Raw genomic sequence first — 21,188 nt, 5'->3', positions numbered from 1 at the left:
TACTATTCTACATCAATTGTTTTGACATAGAGAGGCTAACCAATAGCTTACTTGACACATTTTACTTAATTCCTTTTTTTGTCCACTTAAGGGACCTTCAAAGATGACAATTTTGATTGGCGGTCTTAGTCAATATTGAGGCTTCAAGCTTCAAGACTTAACAGTGATGCACTGCATCCTGCAGATGGGCCTGACAACATACATAATCCTTTCCTACAGGTGTCAAGTGCTAAGTAACATTAATAGCAGTCTAACCAATCACCCCTTCCCAGCCCCGAGAGCCACCATTCTAGAGGCTGCGATAAGCAGAAAGCTGAAGGCCAGCCTAACCTAGAACTACATCTTGATCAAGCAGAGGTGCATCATCCCAGTAAATAGATGCCATTGCAGAAGATCGAATATAGCTGCTACTAAAGATTATCGGCAAATAGCTTTTAAAAGGATTCCAGCTACCAGCCCAATTTCTAGCTGATACTCTGACATCTCCAGACTCTACTCCTTTATTGACTTCCCTGATCAATGATACCACCTCCTTTAGTGTCATTTAAAGCAGAGTTGTAACAAAGCGCAATATGGTGCATCAGATGCAAGATCCTTTAATCTTCGAAACAGTGCAACCCCACACCCCATGTTAAATTTTTTTGTTTGTTTCAAGGCTTTTAGAACCCCTTAAAGAGATTGCCTAGCTCTTGCCTATATTAAATCCAGCAGGCCTAAGCAAGAGTGACATAAGGGGCTAAGAGCCCTTTAGAGCAACCCTCCACCAGTGTTGTCATTGTTCTGCACCACCTGTTAAAAATAATAGATGATTACAATAGGGAATGAGACTGGTGTAACCTCGAACACCTCTTTTAAGTGGGCAAGCCCATATCTTGTTTGGGACACAACAGGGACTGTATAAACTTATTTACTGAACTTTTCACCAAAAGTAAGACTTTTGACTCTGCCATCAGGGTTTTGGCGCCCCTCTCTTCTGATTTGCAGAACTTAAAAATATTGTCTCTCTTACTAAGGTGCCTGCATTTGGCTCCCTGTGGCTTGTTGGCCTTGAGCAACATCCTGCAGCCAGCTCTCCCCAGAAGCAAAGTACGCATGTCCAGGCTTACCTTTCCCCAACCCTTAGTTACCATACTAAAGGTTCTGGAGCAGTGGAGCTGAAGGGGCCTAATGGAATTTATAGCCAGATTTAGAGTTTGGGGAATGAGTACTCCGTCGCAAATCCAACGGAGTGCCCTGTCTGCCCACCTCATGCATGTCTTCCGTTAATAGATCCCCCATTGGCTCCATAATAGAATACTTCTTTAGCTGCTTGACTCAGTGGGAGCCATTGGATGGCGGATTTTTAAACATCTGCCCTATTTAGGTGCCAATTCCGATCCGGTAAAAACCGGGTACGAACCGTCGGACGGAGCCTTTTCTCCGTCCGACTCGTACCCGGTGCGAAATCCATCCGAAAATGCAAGTACGATTCATACGGAAACACCATTTCCGTACGATTCGAACAAAACACCGACCGAACAGAAACTAAACACAATTCCGATCCTGAAAGGAGCCGACGTGACGTCGGTACGCATCCAGCCTACGTTTCACGAACCAGGAAGTACGATTCGAACCGACGTCATCCCGCACGGAAAATATTTACCGGCTGCCAAAAACTGCCGGGAAATCAGGACGACACACGCAAGGAGCAGCTGGACGCGACGAACAGACATGGACCCGAACCTACGTGCCATCCCTGCCCTCCTAGCAGTCCACCTGGCGTACAGGAACCGACGCAGACGCCGCAGAAGGTCAGCACAACAACCAGGGGCAAAGGGGGGGGCAGGGGCAGGACACACAACACCAACACATGGTACCAAATCACACATGGCCTGGACATACCTGACCATCAGGGCCTGGTCACTTCCAGGGGGTGGGGGCGAGGCCAGCAACGCAAGCGTCCGCCACAACGGAAGTGGATGGTCACGCGAACCGGTACGTACCCTACCCAGGCCGCAAGAGCGTGGGTACGGAACGTACCACGCGTCCCCCTACGTCACTCCAACAATAGCGGTACGGCCCGTACCCACGTCAGAAAGGCCTTGGTACAGCTCGTACCAGCATTGCTGGGGTCATGTAGGGGTACGCGTGGTACGACCCGTAGCCACGCCCCCAAGGCCTGTGTACGGTGCGGACCCCACGGCCCCGCAACAATGGTGGGACGCACCGTACCCACCCACCAAAGGCATGGGTACGGCCCGTACCCAGGCACGCAGAGCGTGGGCAGGGGTATGTACGGACCGTACCCCCACCCGTGGAAGTACGGCCCGTACCCCCACCCGTGCATGTACGCCCCGAACCCCCACTCGTGTATGTACGCCCCGAACCCCCACCCGTGTATGTACGCCCCGAACCGCCACCCGTGTATGTACGCACCCAAGCGCCACCCTTGTATGTACGCCCCGAACCCCCACCCCACCCTGGTATGTACGCCCCGAACCCCCACCCGTGTATGTACGGACCGAACCCCCACCCCAGCCGTGTATGTACGCACCAAACCACCACCCGTGTATGTACGCCCCCGAACCCCCCCCAGCCGTGTATGTACGCACCGAACCACCAGCCGTGTATGTACGCACCAAACCCCCACCCCAGCCGTGTATGTACGCACCAAACCACCACCCGTGTATGTACGCACCTAACACCCACCCCAGCAGAGTATGTACGCCCCGAACCCCCACCCGTGTATGTACGGACCGAACCCCCACCCCAGCAGAGTATGTACGCCCCGAACCCCCACCCGTGTATGTACGGACCGAACCCCCACCCGTGTATGTACGCACCCAACCCCCACCCCAGCCGTGTATGTACGCACCGAACCACCAGCCGTGTATGTACGCACCAAACCCCCACCCGTGTATGTACGCACCTAACACCCACCCCAGCCGTGTATGTACGCACCGAACCACCACCCGTGTATGTACGCACCGAACCCCCACCCCAGCAGAGTATGTACGCCCCGAACCCCCACCCGTGTATGTACGGACCGAACCCCCACCCCAGCCGTGTATGTACGCACCAAACCACCACCCGTGTATGTACGCCCCCGAACCCCCCCCAGCCGTGTATGTACGCACCGAACCACCAGCCGTGTATGTACGCACCAAACCCCCACCCCAGCCGTGTATGTACGCACCAAACCACCACCCGTGTATGTACGCACCTAACACCCACCCCAGCAGAGTATGTACGCCCCGAACCCCCACCCGTGTATGTACGGACCGAACCCCCACCCCAGCAGAGTATGTACGCCCCGAACCCCCACCCGTGTATGTACGGACCGAACCCCCACCCGTGTATGTACGCACCCAACCCCCACCCCAGCCGTGTATGTACGCACCGAACCACCAGCCGTGTATGTACGCACCAAACCCCCACCCCAGCCGTGTATGTACGCACCAAACCACCACCCGTGTATGTACGCACCTAACACCCACCCCAGCAGAGTATGTACGCCCCGAACCCCCACCCGTGTATGTACGGACCGAACCCCCACCCCAGCAGAGTATGTACGCCCCGAACCCCCACCCGTGTATGTACGGACCGAACCCCCACCCCAGCCGTGTATGTACGCACAAAACCACCACCCGTGTATGTACGCCCCCGAACCCCCCCCAGCCGTGTATGTACGCACCGAACCACCAGCCGTGTATGTACGCACCAAACCCCCACCCCAGCCGTGTATGTACGCACCAAACCACCACCCGTGTATGTACGCACCTAACACCCACCCCAGCAGAGTATGTACGCCCCGAACCCCCACCCGTGTATGTACGGACCGAACCCCCACCCCAGCAGAGTATGTACGCCCCGAACCCCCACCCGTGTATGTACGGACCGAACCCCCACCCGTGTATGTACGCACCAAACCCCCACCCGTGTATGTACGCACCTAACACCCACCCCAGCCGTGTATGTACGCACCGAACCACCACCCGTGTATGTACGCACCGAACCCCCACCCCAGCAGAGTATGTACGCCCCGAACCCCCACCCGTGTATGTACGGACCGAACCCCCACCCCAGCCGTGTATGTACGCACCAAACCACCACCCGTGTATGTACGCCCCCGAACCCCCCCCAGCCGTGTATGTACGCACCGAACCACCAGCCGTGTATGTACGCACCAAACCCCCACCCCAGCCGTGTATGTACGCACCAAACCACCACCCGTGTATGTACGCACCTAACACCCACCCCAGCAGAGTATGTACGCCCCGAACCCCCACCCGTGTATGTACGGACCGAACCCCCACCCCAGCAGAGTATGTACGCCCCGAACCCCCACCCGTGTATGTACGGACCGAACCCCCACCCGTGTATGTACGCACCTAACACCCACCCGTGTATGTACGCACCTAACACCCACCCCAGCCGTGTATGTACGCACCGAACCACCACCCGTGTATGTACGCACCGAACCCCCACCCCAGCAGAGTATGTACGCCCCGAACCCCCACCCGTGTATGTACGGACCGAACCCCCACCCCAGCCGTGTATGTACGCACAAAACCACCACCCGTGTATGTACGCCCCCGAACCCCCCCCAGCCGTGTATGTACGCACCGAACCACCAGCCGTGTATGTACGCACCAAACCCCCACCCCAGCCGTGTATGTACGCACCAAACCACCACCCGTGTATGTACGCACCTAACACCCACCCCAGCAGAGTATGTACGCCCCGAACCACCACCCGTGTATGTACGGACCGAACCCCCACCCCAGCAGAGTATGTACGCCCCGAACCCCCACCCGTGTATGTACGGACCGAACCCCCACCCGTGTATGTACGCACCCAACCCCCACCCGTGCATGTACGCACCGAACCTGCTATAAGAATGGGGTGTGCAAAACACCCCCAGCAGTGCCCAGACACAGGAGGGGTGGGTGCAGGGTCCTCCCAGCAGTGCCCAGACACAGGAGGGGTGTGTGCCTATCACTCCCAGCAGTGCCCAGACACAGGAGGGGTGTGTACCTATCACTCCCAGCAGTGCCCAGACATCGGACAATATACCCCATCAACAAGTTCAGTGACCTACAAGGGTGATACCCCAGATGCAGGCGGAGCCATCGCTGAGCCAGCATGGCTATATTGAAAGGCAACCCTCACACATCCAGGAAATGTAGACACAGCACAGCACAGCATTTGGGAGACACCCTGCAGGAAAAATGGCCTGGGCCACAGAGGATGGAACACACCTTGGGACAATGTCACCATACAGTGAGAGCAAACATGACCAAATACCATTTGCAGAGACCCTTGTGATGGCACGCAGATGGCAGGGTACACCCCATGAGCAGCACACTCCAACATTTCACAGACCCCTAACACATTATCACCACCCCAACGCAGGGAGCACCAGCACCAACAGCAAGTCCAGGAAAGCATCAGTGTGCAAAACAAAAAGAAAAGGCTTTATTCAGCAGGAAAATATATCAGAGAAAATGTCCACTATGTACAAGGGCCATGGGCCAGCCCAGCAGCAATGTCCGGGGGGGGGGTACACATCGGGACGTGTGTCCCCTAGCTTGCCTGCACAGTTCACAAGTCCATTTCATCCACAGAAGAGGGGGCATCAGGGGGGAGGGTGGAAACAGGCACCGCAGGGACAGGAGGGGAAAGGGTAGGTGTTGTGGGTGCAGGGAGGGATGAATCTGCCACAGGGGGGGTGCCAGCGCCAAAGGTGGAGGACAGAATGGCGCTGCACACGTCGGCAAGTTCCCCCAGCGACTCCCCCGTACCCAATCCAACCACAGGCCCCAAGGAGGGGGGGGGGGGCAAAGGGATGGGTCGCAGCGCCACTGGGGGAGGGTGTGGACAGGGTGGGGGACTCAACTCCCCTGGCCGGGTCCCGCCTCCACCGCTTGCGGGGTGGTGTCATCCTGGGGCTGGGGGGCACACTCGCAGTGGATGATGCTGTCACTGACTGTTGGCCAGGAGAGCTAAGGGGAGTGGATTTGGAGGGAGTGGGTTGTGTGGAATGCGGACTCCCACTGTGGCTGCGTGTTCTACGTTTCCCCCCCGACCCAGTGGGTGTGCCTTCCTCACCCTGTGTGTGCGTGACAGGAGGTGTGCGCTTCGACTTCCCTGGTGGTGTGGTGCCTGTGTCTGTTGGGGTGCGTGCACGCTGACGTCTGGATGTGCGTGGGACAGGCACGGGAGTGGGAATTGTGGATGGGGCAGGGGTAGGGGGTGTTACGCAGCGCTGCAGGAGATCCAGTGCTGCAGTCAGTGTGGAGTCTATGGACCTCAGCAACTGCCGTTGGTCAGACTGCGCAGCCGACATGCCCTCCATGTATGCCTCCATCTGGGTCAGCACCTGGGTGTGGGCATGGAGGACATTTAGCATCGCAGTCTGACCAACCTGCAACTGCCTCAGGATGTCCACAGACTCCGCACTCACCGCAGCAGTGGTGACAGGGGCAGGGGGTGCGGTGCCTGGCAGGAAGGAGACATGTGGGGACCGAGCACGGAGGGAAGGGCCACGAGCATGTGGGAGGCCGGTGATGGAACCTGAGGTGGCGGGGGGATGTGGAGGGCTGCCATCAGCTGGGGGGGCAGACTCCGCCACCTCTGGGAGCTCAGCCTCGGACCCGTCTGCGTCATAGTCTGTGTTGGCAGTCAACAGGTCCTCCGCCTCACTCCCTTCGGCCTCCGTGCCACTCCATGTGCCAGACAGGACAGCACTGCTGGTACTGGTGCTCAATCTCTCCTCCCGGTCCGTGCTAGTGTCTCCTTCCGTGTCCCCCGGCGATGCTGTGGGCAAGGTGAAGAGACAGGAGAAAATCAGACACCTGTACACTTATGTCACATGAGTCAAATATACATAGGTCACATTGCATAGCCTGAAAAGCAACAGGAGTAACACCTACAAAACAATGTACACATGTAGGCCATGGAACACACAGTTTTTCTACCCACCATGCCACTGAGACACAATGGAGATCATGACACAACAGCAAATCACTGCACCTGAAATTTTAGAGAGGAGCCAGCCTCTGGGGACAAATGTGCACAGCACCTGCACCACACTGCGTCGTCAAAAAGGGATGAGCATGAATCATATCCATTTACTCTTGCCGCATGCTGCAAAGGCAATACATGAAACCAGGCCACACATGACAGGGTCACTGCACCTTGAGCGTATGTCCAGTCAAACATCACACACAGGCTAAACCCAGCAAGGAGGATGAAGCTTCTGACATGTAGGCCTTGTACGCACAAACCACCCACACCTGAGACAATCTCATTGAGACGGAGAAAGTATGTACACCTCTTACTCTGGGATGGAAACACATGGCCTCCACTAATTCATGACTGTACACACACAGCCCCTGGTGGCCATGTCCACACATCATTGACAGGCAAACATCATCAGATTGTCTCAACAACACACACAGGTAATGCCCACTGTGAGTATGCACAAGCAAAATGGGTCCCCCTGTACAGTGGACACATGTAGCAACCTGTAGGTCCTAACAGTTGAGCCCAGGGTACAATGCCACCCTACGCAACCCATGGCAAAGACACAGTGAATGGCCATATTGTTGGATGACGCACATGATACCTAGGAAGAGGTGCCCCAGGGCACAGTAGTGCCCACACTCCTCCATGGTCCAGGATGGACATGACTGCAAATTAAGCAACCGTCCCTGCACTTAGCAGGCCTCCCACTCAGGCACATCATGTCAGAGGGCACACAATTGGACATGCATGCTGGAAGGCTGTACATTTTGGAGACACACCCCTATGTCGTGATTCACAATCAGTGCCAAGTGACATGGACACCACAATGACTGAAATTGGCCATGGCACACGCAAGGTCCCCATACCTGTGGCACATCACCCCCACACATGATGCTGATAGCATAGGGCACCTGCATGAACTGCCTGCCTAAATAACCGTGTGCAAGAGTGGCGACAGACCAGGGAACACATTGCAAGGAGGGGAAGGGAGGGAGTGAGAACAGCACTGTGCTACTTTGTGGAGAAGTTGACGCACTGCACAATCAAACCCTGGCAGTGTATCCATGCAACTGCACACTTACATTGGCTGGGGACACACAACTGACACACATGTACCTACCCCCTTCCTGCTGCTGCCTCTCCTGTAGGCGCCTGTCCATATCGGGGAAGACCACCGCCAGCACACGCTTCTGGATGTGGGTCAGACGACGGCGGCCACGGTTCTTACGGCTCTCAGGTGAGTCCCCCAGCAGGAGCCGTGCAATCCTCCTCGTCCAGCACCGGATGTCCTGCCAGCGTTTCCTCACCTGAGACAGGCTCCGCCTCCGACCCTCTGTACCCCTCACGGCACTGACGGCTTCCCTCCAGATCTCCCCCTTGGCAATGGCGCCTACTTGTGAGGATGCAAAAGAGAGAATACATTAATCCACATGAGCAAAGACACAGAGACACACATATAGAACAATCCTCATTATGAACAGGCCATGGTATGCATGCAACTAATTGCACCTTTGTCATAGGGACATTATCCACTGTGGAAGGCCAAATGCACTACGTGCCAGTGGAAGCACACGGGTGGCATGAGGGGTACCACACACTCACTGACCAGGGATCACACTGTGCCTCACAGGCTACACCAGGATTATGTACAGCACCTCACAGCAGTCACCTGCCCCAGCACACTGATGCTACCTCAGCAGAGTACACAGACACACACAGGTACAGGACAATCACATGGCATTGCCAACTGCGGGTACACACCTCACTCTGCCCATGTGCCAGTAGACGGGGGTGTCACAGGTGTGGGGCTGGCTCAGCACGGCATGCACACAGCACTGCTCCCTGCTCACATCCGATGGCCAGGCCATATCCATCCCTCATGCTGCTTGTGTGCAACACTCCCCATATGCACTCACCCACATGACAGGGGACTAACACACACACCAATGTGCAGGGGACGAACACGGCCTTTGGACACTCACAGCACAGGTACACTGAACAAACACACATCCATGGGTACTGACACCTGTCACACTGGGGGGAACACAGGATCACATCAGGACTGTGGAAACAACATCCCCAGGAGGAGTATGCAGGCAGAATGTGGCATGCACCTTGCATTCATTGTCACAGTAGGCACTATGCAAGTGAGGAGTGCACACAGGAAACACAGCATGCTCTGCATGGGTGACATGAGGCCTTCCACACCCTGGGACCCACTCCAAACAACAGTGCATGTCTGTCACACATGGACACAATGCCAGAAGTCACTGTCACACAAAAGGGGCACAGTCTAAGCTAGTGGAGTCTGCACTCACCTGAACCCCTGGTCGACCATACAGGCTCTGGAACTGTGGGAGGATCACATCTATCAGGGCAAGGTTCTCCTCCTGGGTGAATGGCTGTGACCTCTCCACAGTCCTGGACATGGTGCCAGAGGAATCACTATCAGCAGCAGTGGTCATGGATGAATGGATGTGCAGGCAAGTGCTCTCTCATGGGACCTGGCTGCCTTATATATGCCTGGCTGGCCTGTTCATGTATAGGAGTACAGATTGATTGGTCAGTCACATTAGCATCCTACGTTTCATCCAATCCCTTCAAACCTACCCCAGTGTGTGGCTTTGCATGGTTTCAGTTTTGATAATGATGTCAAGTCAACATCCACATTGCAACAATGTAGATTCTTTCAAACTGACTTCTGCTGTGCACCTGGTGCTCAAATTCAAAAATTTAACTCAGTCTCCATGGCAACCATCAGGCATTTAGGCCCTTATACTTGTCCCTCATGTGTCCCCTATGTGTTTTCATACATTTACACACAGGTACGGTGCGTTCCACGCCCTAGGGCACCCCACAAGCAGTGATACCGACCGTACATGCGCTTGTACGGTCCGGATCACAATATTGGCGCTGGCGTATGCGTACGCCACAGTAGTACGGACTGTACACGCGCTTGTGCGGTCCGGATCACAATAAGGGCGCTGGCGTATGCGTACGCCACAGTAGTACGGACTGTACACGCGCTTGTGCGGTCCGGATCACAATATGGGCGCTGGCGTATGCGTACGCCACAGTAGTACGGACTGTACACGCGCTTGTGCGGTCCGGATCACAATATGGGCGCTGGCGTATGCGTACGCCACAGTAGTACGGACCGTACAAGCGCGTGTACAGTCCGTACTACTGTGGCGTACGCATACGCCAGCGCCCTTATTGTGATCCGGACCGCACAAGCGCGTGTACAGTCCGTACTACTGTGGCGTACGCATACGCCAGCGCCCTTATTGTGATCCGGACCGCACAAGCGCGTGTACAGTCCGTACTACTGTGGCGTACGCATACGCCAGCGCCCATATTGTGATCCGGACCGTACAAGCGCGTGTACAGTCCGTACTACTGTGGCGTACGCATACGCCAGCGGCAATATTGGCCCAGGGACCCTATACACGCGCTCCGAGCGTATGTACGGTGCGTATAACAACTGTCAGTGGTGACAGGCGGCACACAGACAGGAATGGAGCGGACAGGTATTGCCAAGGGTGGACACAAATGCATTGTCTGTGCAATACCACCTGTGTGTGACACAGGTGTGTCAGGATGTGATGTGGCACTTTACCCCTGAGGTGTGGGCAAAGCACATGTACGATGAGCTGTGTACACATGTCGTGTGTGATGGTGCGCATTGTACCACACATCCCCTGCACTCCTTTGACATGTGTGCATGTCGTACACACTAGTGGAGCCATGAGTCACTTGCATGTCCCAGTCACGGACACCCGCACCTGTCCCCTGATGCCAGGTACACGGAATATTACATATGACACGTGTATGGCTGCGTTGCATGCTGCAACCATGTCATGTGTGTGGCATGTCTTTCCATGATTTTGCTGTAGGTGTGTGGTTCAATGCGTCAGCAGTTGCTGCTGCCAACATGTGTCTGTGTGTCGATGGGCATGGCACACTGTTCCGCACACCAGCCCACATATGTGATTTGCCATGAGGTGTGTATGTATCCAACTACACGGAGTATCAACACAAGTACATATCCACATGCTCCCTATGTATGTTCTGTCTCGACATGTACTCCTCAAAGGCAATGTGTGTGGCCTGTCCTATTCCTATGACATGTGACCAGTGCATATCGCATCCAACTACCTGTCTGTACCATACGCATACTACTTCTGCACATGTGTGGATGTCTGTGAATCCTGTGATGCGTGTGCATGTTCACTTACACTGGCCCACAGCTAGTCTCATGCCATGTCATCGTGATCTTGCCCCCCTCCGTTAGTGGCTGTCCCTTGGTAGGAGTGTAACCTGACTGGCGTACGTGTCCAGGAACTGTGGCACAGACCTGACTCACAACGTGGCATATGTGTATTGGCTGTGTAACATGTGCTCAGTGCATTGACGATGTTGTTGTACAGTGCTCACTCTTAGGTGTTCCTTCCATTTCACTGCAGGGCTCCGCCTCTCCCTCGACGTATGCCAGACATTGCTGCCCTGCATGAACGGGACTGTATACGCCGCTACAGATTCAGCCAACGGTTGATTGATGAGTTGACTGGCCGGCTGGAAGCACAACTCCTCCCGCGCCACAGGTATCCAAGTGCACTGACACCCAAGTTGAAGGTGATGGCAGCCCTACATTTCCTTGCCACGGGTACGTTCCAACATACCATTGCTGATGTCGGGGGCATGTCTTAGACGATGTTCAGCCGTGTTCTGCATGATTTCTTAGAGGCCATGTTGGTTCACCTGGATGAGTACATTAAATTCCCAAATCGTGAGCAGTTGACAGATGTCAAGCGTGAGTTCTATGCCCTGGGAGGGATGCCCCATGTCATTGGGTCCATAGATGGGACACATGTTGCGTTGGTACCACCACAGGCACAGGAGGTGGTGTATAGGAATCGCAAACATTATCACTCCATTAATGCCCTTGTGGTGTGTCTGTCCAACATGGTGATTTCACATGTCTGTGTTCGCTTTCCAGGATCAGCACACGATGCCTTCATCATGAGGCGTAGCAGGGTGCCAGAAATGATGCTGCAGCTGCGGAACGAGCGAGCATGTATTGTTGGTGGGTAGACTCTGGCAGTTCAGTGTTTGGCGTCATCTTCCAATCTCACTGCCTGTGCTGACACACTTCTGTCCATGATGTTTCCTTGTAGGGGACGCTGGCTATCCCAACATGCCATGGCTGATGACGCCTGTCCGCAACCCCAGCACGGCTGCCGAGCACCGCTACAACAACGCACATGGGCGGACCAGGAGAGTCATTGAGAGGACGTTTGGACTTCTGAAGAGCCGATTCCGGTGCCTCCACAAGACCGGCGGAGCACTCCCATATGCCCCGGTGAAGGTGTGCAAGATCATCATCGTCTGCTGCATGCTGCACAACATGGCAGTGGAGGAAGCTGTTCCACTCATACTGGATCAAGATGACCAGGACCATCCACCCGTGGAGGATGAAGGGCTTGGTGACGGGGCAAGTGATGTGGAGGAGGAGGAGGCTGTGGAGGACATGCGGAGTCGGCTCATACGCAACTTCTTTGCTTAGTGGTGAGTTCCAGTGTCTGAGTGTGCACGCATTGGGCCGTGTGTGGCATGTGTTGCAATGTGTGTGTCCATCTGCATGTCTGCCAAGTGAGTCAGTGGTGTGTATTGAAGTGTCACTCAAGTGATGGCGCAATGGAAGGATGTTGTCTGAGGGTCATCATTGTCACCTGTCATGTTAACAACATGATACGTGTTAAGTACATGCTTGCGGATGTGCTCCTTTGTGCTGAATCCTTGTGTGTCTCTCTTCCACAGGTCCATGTGCATGCTGTCTGCTGGTGGCATTGTTGTGCTCCTGCTACTCCTCATGAACACAGCGACATGTGCTGATTCAGCGTCACATGCACGGGCAAGTGTTGAAATCTCCTCAGGGTAAGGGATGCCTCACGTCGTTTTGGGTGTGTGAATTGTTTGTAGTCTGTGTGCACTTCTCCGGTTCATGTGTGTTCCATTTGCATACATGGTGATCCTACATGGGGAACATGACATGGGGCAGGCTTCACCTGGAGCCATGCTCAGACTTGGTGACTGTCATGTGGCAGGGGATTGGGGATTGTGATGAGGCCATCATTGTGTGTAACACTGGCCTCGGAAACATACAGGTTGCACCGGGTTGACATGGTGTGTGATTGCCCCATCAGGGCCTCAATGGTGTATAGCGGCCTCTCCGTGGTAGCAGGGGGTGTTTAGCTGTTATCCGTCACTTGTGTGCCAGGTCAATGGGATGCCAGCATCTGTGTTGCAATGGGGGGTGCCAGTGTTGCTCCCACATGTACATCCACATGACCTGTGTATGTGTTGACAGAGTATCATTGTCATTCCAACACACATGACTAATAAATTTGTCCCTCTGTCTCCAAGGTGCCTCTTCCCTGTCAATGGTGCCCTGTTGCCACTGTGCGTGCCGCAGGTCTGGCATAGTTTTCATAGGTGGTGCATATGTGTCTATGTGTAGAGTGACAAGATGCTAGGGGTTTGTCAGGGAGTGGGAACTGTATTATGCACAAGATGCACAGTTCCATCCACCTCAAGGCAAGAGAGACCATCCCCCAGGGCAACTACAACATCCGTGTCGAATCCTACCCTGCAGTCTACGGACATGTGCCTCACGACTCCCATGGTACTTGTCCATATCCGGAGTGCATCTGCACAGCTCTGCTACTGCGTCGGGCAACCAGGCCACATCAACGTCCTAACGGGATGGGGGGAATGTTTCACAGCCAGCTGCAGGATGACCTTCTAGATCCACGCCCACACTCATGATGCAGCCCACAACCCCAACACAACCATGTGGCACGGTGATCCTAAACTGCATTCTGGCATCTCCATGCATCCAACCTTGGCCTAGCCACCATTCTCAACATCCGCCTGACGCAAGCATGCTGCACATTGTAGGGACACATGTCTAGACATACCTGGGAGCGGCAAGCCAGGTCACTCAACATGATCCCTGACCTCTGCGCATGACTGTTGCTCCCCTGAATGTGTCTGTAGCCACAGTTGTGCGGGAACCACTCAGCTGGTTGGGCCCAGCACAGGTGAGTTTGGTACTCCATGTCTGTATCAGATGAGACACTGGGACCCATGTGTGTCCTGGGCAAGACTGCGACCCCACGGTTTGGATGGTTGGAGTTAATTCTGAGATCAGGCATGCTTTGACTGTACGACACACACATGTATTGTAATAATGTAGAATCACGGCATCATCTTGTAAGTGTGATTAATTTATTTGTGGTGGGGTACGGGTTTGTGGGGATGACAAGAGGTGCACAGCGGGAGTGTAGAATCCAAAGTTCACTGGGGGAGTTGGTATCCTTGTCGTAGCAAAATGTCAGAGTCCATGCCACAGTCTTCGTCAACATAGGTCAGACAGTGACCAGCAAGTCCATGTGGCAGAGAATGTCATGTGCTGCTATTGGGCCAGAGGGCCAGGTGCCAGGCCAGGTGACCTGGGAGATGGTGATGTTCTGCTGACTCTCACAGTCTTTTTCGTGGACGACCCACCTTCCTGCGGGGACCCTCGGAAGCAGTCCGTGACGATGTCTGTGACGCTCCGTCGGATGAATCCTCCTCCTCCTGATCCCTCCCTGTGTCTGGTAATGGCCTTCGCCTGGTGCCACAGGGAGGGTTGCCCATGTTGTCGGCAATCCGACGGAGTACACCGGTCATTTGGGTTTGCACCGCCACGAGCTCAGCCTGTCTATCCTCCATCCTTCCTTGGTGTTGCAGTTGACAGGCATGTTGCTGGGACTGCAGGGTCTTCATCTCCTGGAGGGTCCCCTTGATGTCATTGAGGGTGGACGCAATCTGGTCCATGCCCCTGGTGTCACGCCGGTATGTATCCAGGATGTTGCTGACCTGGGACACTACCGGGTCCTGAGCTGCCTGGTCAGGTTCGCGCCTCCGCCGTCCTCCACTCCCGCCACCCCTGCCCACGTGCACCTGGCCTGCCGTTGTGGGTGCATCGGGTCTCCGGGACCCCTGAGGGATGGCATCTGCGTTGCCGCCTGCCTCCTCCTGGGTGCCCGGAGGACCGTGTCCCTCCTGGGCATACTGGCTGGGTGGTCGTGTGCGGGCAGGGCTCCTGGACGTCTCCTGGGATGTGGCAGGAATGGGGGTGGTGGTTGGCACAGTTGTACCTGACGCAGGTGCTGCAGGTGGTTGGACACCAGAGGGGCCAGGTTGGTCTGGGTCATCCACGGAGTGGTGAGAGTCATCGCTGGCGGTGGGGTCATCATCCCGCGGAGCCTGGTCCTGTGTGACTTCCCCCCCAGTGTTGGGGGGTGTTCGTCGACGTTGACCTGTGTGTGAGAGAGACAATGTTAACAGTGTCACATGTGGCATCCATGTTGCATGCATTTCTGATTTGGCACTCTTCCTCTGGGTAGTTGGATCTGTCCTGCATTCCTCTCACAGTGCACTTGTGCATGGCTATGTCCCTTGGCCACAGCTGTCAGGGCTTTACGCATGTGTGAGACACAATCTTAGTTGATGCATCTATTTGGGTACACAGTCAGCAGTGTGGTGTGCGGGCGTAGCGAGCCATGCAGAGGCGCCTTACGTGTTGCACTGTACGTGGCCAAATGGTGTTTTGGCAAGGCAATTTGATGTTGCAGGTAGGGGACTGAAGCATTTGTGACAGGGTTCTTACCGACACGGTGGGTGGGTATACTGGGTGTGTGGTTAGGTCTGTGCCTGCAGCACGGATGGACTCGTGCACAGATTGACACATGGACCGGTCTTCATCTACGGAAGGGGGGGTTGAGGCACTGCCAGACCTGGTCTGCATGCACACAGTCCACCGGCTGACGAGTGGACATGGCCACACCACCCAAGGGTGATTTAGTCTCCCTGTGTCTCCCTTCCTCCCTCCCTCTGTCACCCTCCTCCCTCCCTCTGTCGGTCTCCCTCTGTCACCCTACTCCCTCCCTCTGTCTGTCTCCCTGTGTCCCCCCTCTGTCTCCTTCCCTCTCATTCCCCCTCTCCCTCCCTCTCTTTGTCACTCTCTGTCACCTCAGGCCAGCTTCCTGGGCACACACAGTTAGCCGGTCTTTGAATGGCCATTGGCTTGTTCATGTGAGTTAGTCCCTGTTCTCCGGGCACCCATTGGGCAGTGTGTCTGAGTGTAGGCTGCTGCTGTGGCGGTGTGTGCTGAGACTCTATCAGAGCGATGCATCTTCATTGTCTGCTGTTATGTGCAAATTGTGCCTTCAGACCCATGGCATCCTGCATGGCAGCCATCATTTGCAGGCAAGACAGTACTGTGTGGGTACACACAGTTTGTATGGCTGTGCCCTGGGCCATATGGGCTGAGGGCATTGTTGTGTGCTTGTGAGTTGCTCAATGTTAGTTTTGCTGCCCCCACTCCCAGCATCGACCACATCCTGTGTTGTGTTGGTGTTTTGTGTGGCCTGTGACTTGGCATGGCCCTGATTGATGCATGGGGCATGGAGGCGCCAGTGGCATGTGTGTGTTTGTGGAGTGTTGTTGTGTCCGGTGGTGGCTTGGGGGGGGTGGCATGCATGATTGATTGTGTATGGCATCCCCCCCATGTGAGGTGAGTTGTTTGTGTACTCACCAGGGTCTGGGAGTCCTGGCAGTCCGTGTAGTCCCTCCACCGCCAGCGTGGACATCACCTTCTCCTCCCAGGGATGGTATTGTACAGGTCTGGGGGGCGGCCCTCCTCCAGTGATGTTCCCCTGGTTGTGATTGTCAGTCATCTTCCTCTTGACCGTCCTCCGCAGATCGTACCACCTGGATTGGCACTCGTGCCTGGTCCTTCTGGTTGTCCCAACAGCATTCACAGAATCGACGATCCTCTGCCACATGGCGGTTTTTTCGGATATGCTGGTCTGTCTGACCAATGTCCCAAAGAGCTGTGGCTCGACTCTGAGGATTTCGTCGACAAGGATCTCCAGCTCCTCCTTTGTGAACTTTGGATTCTTGGTGGTGGACATGGCGTGGGGTGTGGTTGTGGGGGTGTGGGTGTGGATGGCTGTGGGTGTGTGGGTGTGGTAGTGGAGGTGTGTGTGTGAATGTGATGAGGGGGTGTTTGTGTAGGTGGTTGTGTGAAGGTATGCAAGTGTGAGGTTCAAGTATGGTGGTGTGGGTCGTCTGTGGGCTCTGGCAGCAGTGGGTCTGTTGCAAAGGCTCATGGTTTGTGTGTGTGGTCCATTTTTATTGGTCCATTTGTGGGTGTGGCTGTGTTTGAAATTTGTGTGGGTGTGTTATGAGGAGTGATTGAGTTTTGGGCCTCTGTTTGGCAGTTTGGCAGTTGCAGGTGAGTGTATGTGATGTTTGTGGGGTTGTTGGGCCTGTTTGGTGGTGTGGGGAAACTCTACTTGACTCTCCTTGTGTAAATATGGTTTGTCCGGGTTCAGTACGTGTTTTTTTGGCGTCAGTACGGTCCGTACATGCACTGGTGGGGGTGCGGTCCGTACATTCCCTGGTGGGGTGGTGGTTCGGTGCGTACATACACGGCTGGGGTGGGTGTTTGGTGCGTACATACACGGGTGGTGGTTCGGTGCGTACATACACGGCTGGGGGGGGTTCGGGGGCGTACATACACGGGTGGGTGTTTGGTGCGTACATACACGGCTGGTGGTTCGGTGCGTACATACACGGCTGGGGTGGGGGTTTGGTGCGTACATACACGGCTGTTGGTTCGGTGCGTACATACACGGCTGGGGGGGGTTCGGGGGCGTACATACACGGCTGGTGGTTAGGTGCGTACATACACGGCTGGGAGGGGGTTCGGGGGCGTACATACACGGCTGGTGGTTAGGTGCGTACATACACGGCTGGGGTGGGGGTTTGGTGCGTACATACACGGCTGGTGGTTCGGTGCGTACATACACGGCTGGGGGGGGGTTCGGGGGCGTACATACACGGGTGGGTGTTTGGTGCGTACATACACGGCTGGTGGTTCGGTGCGTACATACACGGCTGGGGGGGGGTTCGGGGGCGTACATACACGGGTGGGTGTTTGGTGCGTACATACACGGCTGGTGGTTCGGTGCGTACATACACGGCTGGGGGGGGTTCGGGGGCGTACATACACGGCTGGTGGTTCGGTGCGTACATACACGGCTGGGGGGGGTTCGGGGGCGTACATACACGGCTGGTGGTTCGGTGCGTACATACACGGCTGGGGGGGGTTCGGGGGCGTACATACACGGCTGGTGGTTCGGTGCGTACATACACGGCTGGGGGGGTTCGGGGGCGTACATACACGGCTGGTGGTTCGGTGCGTACATACACGGCGGGGGGGGGTTCGGGGGCGTAAATACACGGGTGGGTGTTTGGTGCTTACATACACGGCTGGGGGGGGTTCGGGGGCGTACATACACGGCTGGTGGTTCGGTGCGTACATACACGGCTGGGGGGGGTTCGGGGGCGTACATACACGGGTGGGTGTTTGGTGCGTACATACACGGCTGGTGGTTCGGTGCGTACATACACGGCTGGGGGGGGTTCGGGGGCGTACATACACGGCTGGTGGTTCGGTGCGTACATACACGGCTGGGGGGGGTTCGGGGGCGTACATACACGGGTGGGTGTTTGGTGCGTACATACACGGCTGGTGGTTCGGTGCGTACATACACGGCTGGGGGGGGTTCGGGGGCGTACATACACGGCTGGTGGTTCGGTGCGTACATACACGGCTGGGGGGGGTTCGGGGGCGTACATACACGGGTGGGTGTTTGGTGCGTACATACACGGCTGGTGGTTCGGTGCGTACATACACGGCTGGGGGGGGTTCGGGGGCGTACATACACGGCTGGTGGTTCGGTGCGTACATACACGGCTGGGGGGGGGTTCGGGGGCGTACATACACGGCTGGTGGTTAGTTGCGTACATACACGGCTGGGGTGGGGGTTTGGTGCGTACATACACGGGTGGGGGTTTGGTGCGTACATACACGGCTGGTGGTTCGGTGCGTACATACACGGCTGGGGGGGGTTCGGGGGCGTACATACACGGCTGGTGGTTCGGTGCGTACATACACGGCTGGGGGGGTGTTTGGTGCGTACATACACGGCTGGTGGTTCGGTGCGTACATACACGGCTGGGGGGGGTTCGGGGGCGTACATACACGGGTGGGTGTTTGGTGCGTACATACACGGCTGGTGGTTCGGTGCGTACATACACGGCTGGGGGGGGTTCGGGGGCGTACATACACGGCTGGTGGTTCGGTGCGTACATACACGGCTGGGGGGGTGTTTGGTGCGTACATACACGGCTGGTGGTTCGGTGCGTACATACACGGCTGGGGGGGGTTCGGGGGCGTACATACACGGCTGGTGGTTCGGTGCGTACATACACGGCTGGGGGGGGTTCGGGGGCGTACATACACGGGTGGGTGTTTGGTGCGTACATACACGGGTGGGGGTTCGGGGCGTACATACTCTGCTGGGGTGGGGGTTCGGTCCGTACATACACGGGTGGGGGTTAGGGGCGTACATACGCGGGCGGGGGGTGGTGGGGTGTTCGGCGCGTATGCGGGCACATGTCTCCATGGTTGCTATGGGAGTTCGGTTCGGACGGTGTTTTTTGCGTACGGTTGTGAAATGGGGAGGACGGGAGGGATCGTACTTGCGCAGTCGGACTTTATTTTTCCGCACGGTGGGTTTCTCGCCCGGGGACGTGTCGGTGACTTTTCCCGACCCGAGGACGTGTGGGGAAATCTTCCCAATGCGATTCGTATGGACTTTTTTCCGTTCGAATCGTACTTGGCAGTTTGTACGCTACTTTGACGATTCGGACGGAAAAAAATCCGGATACGAGTCGGACGGGGAATTTTTTTACCGGATCGGAATTGGCACCACAGTGTGGACAGTGTAAAGGCTTTTTTCTTCCTGTCCCTCACCTACCAAGAAAAACCTTGCAGTAAGAGACAGGTTAAAAAACAAAATGACCCTCACCACCCTTTATGAGCACTCCCAGGGTGGTGGTAATTTGTTTTTTATTTTTCAAAAACAAACTCCAGCTTTGGGAGTTTCTTTATGAGATACACAAAAACATTAAAATCATCAATGGCATCCATCATAGTTGACGGTACTAACCATCAAACGTCTCTCATATTGAGTGATTTCTGTCAATGTAGAGAGTTGTCCACAGGGTGGATGGACAACTCTAAATTTGACAGGTGGAGGTTCCTTGGGATGGTGGAGTTTTGTCTTGTGCCATCCCAAGAGAAATAACTCCCTCTGACAAACTCTAAATCGGGCCCTTAGTCTTGCTTGCTCAGATGTTAATGCTGGCATCAGACGTTCATGTCACTTTTTACCACGTGCATACATTTATTGCAAGATTCATGCACACTACGCAGTTTCTACCTTTATGAGTATCTCAGCATTTGTTGCTGAGTATTCTATATAGTGAAATATGCTTGGGGCACTTTGAATAATATTACGTTTTAGTTTGTTTGTTTTATTTGTTTCATTTTATTTGTTCAATTTATTTTATGATAGTGACTGCATACATGCCAACCCTCCCAATTCAGATGGGAGACTACCGATTTCAAGGCTAGTCTCCCGCCTCCCGATTCCTGCATGCAAAAATCTGATTCCTTGGCGGGCTTCAGACTACAGGGACTGGTCTTGTGTGACTCTGAGTATGCACTGCCAGTAACCTACTTCTGCAGGCAAGTGCACAACATTTTTGTAACAATCTCTCTGCCTGCCATAGCGATTTCTCTGTGCTTCTGAAAGGTAAGGAAAAAACGTATATTTGTATTTCTGATATCCGCTCTTGCAGCAGGACACTTGCAGGTCCCAAACAAGCCAATAGACCCGATGCAGGACGCAACAAACGTTAATGGGAGAAATACATTCTCCCGGATATTTTTAAAAAGTCTCTCTTACTTTCCTCTTCCAAAATGTTGGCATGTACGTGACTGTATTTCTCTTCCATTACCAGCTGCTTATTCTGTTGTATTGATTTGGTGATGTTTAGTTTCAATTACTCTACTACAGGCGTTTTTTGCTTGTTTATTCAGCAAAATAATTTCTTTGGGTGCGCTGGCAGAAGTGTAGGATATAAAGTTTCAAAACAAATTCAATATAGACATTTGCATAAATCAGAGCAGGAACTATAGGTGCATAAGGTTAAAA

This window comes from Triturus cristatus, chromosome 3_1 (assembly GCF_964204655.1).
Source record: "Triturus cristatus chromosome 3_1, aTriCri1.1, whole genome shotgun sequence".
Lineage (NCBI taxonomy): Eukaryota > Metazoa > Chordata > Amphibia > Caudata > Salamandridae > Triturus > Triturus cristatus.
This window is presented reverse-complemented; position numbering follows the sequence as displayed.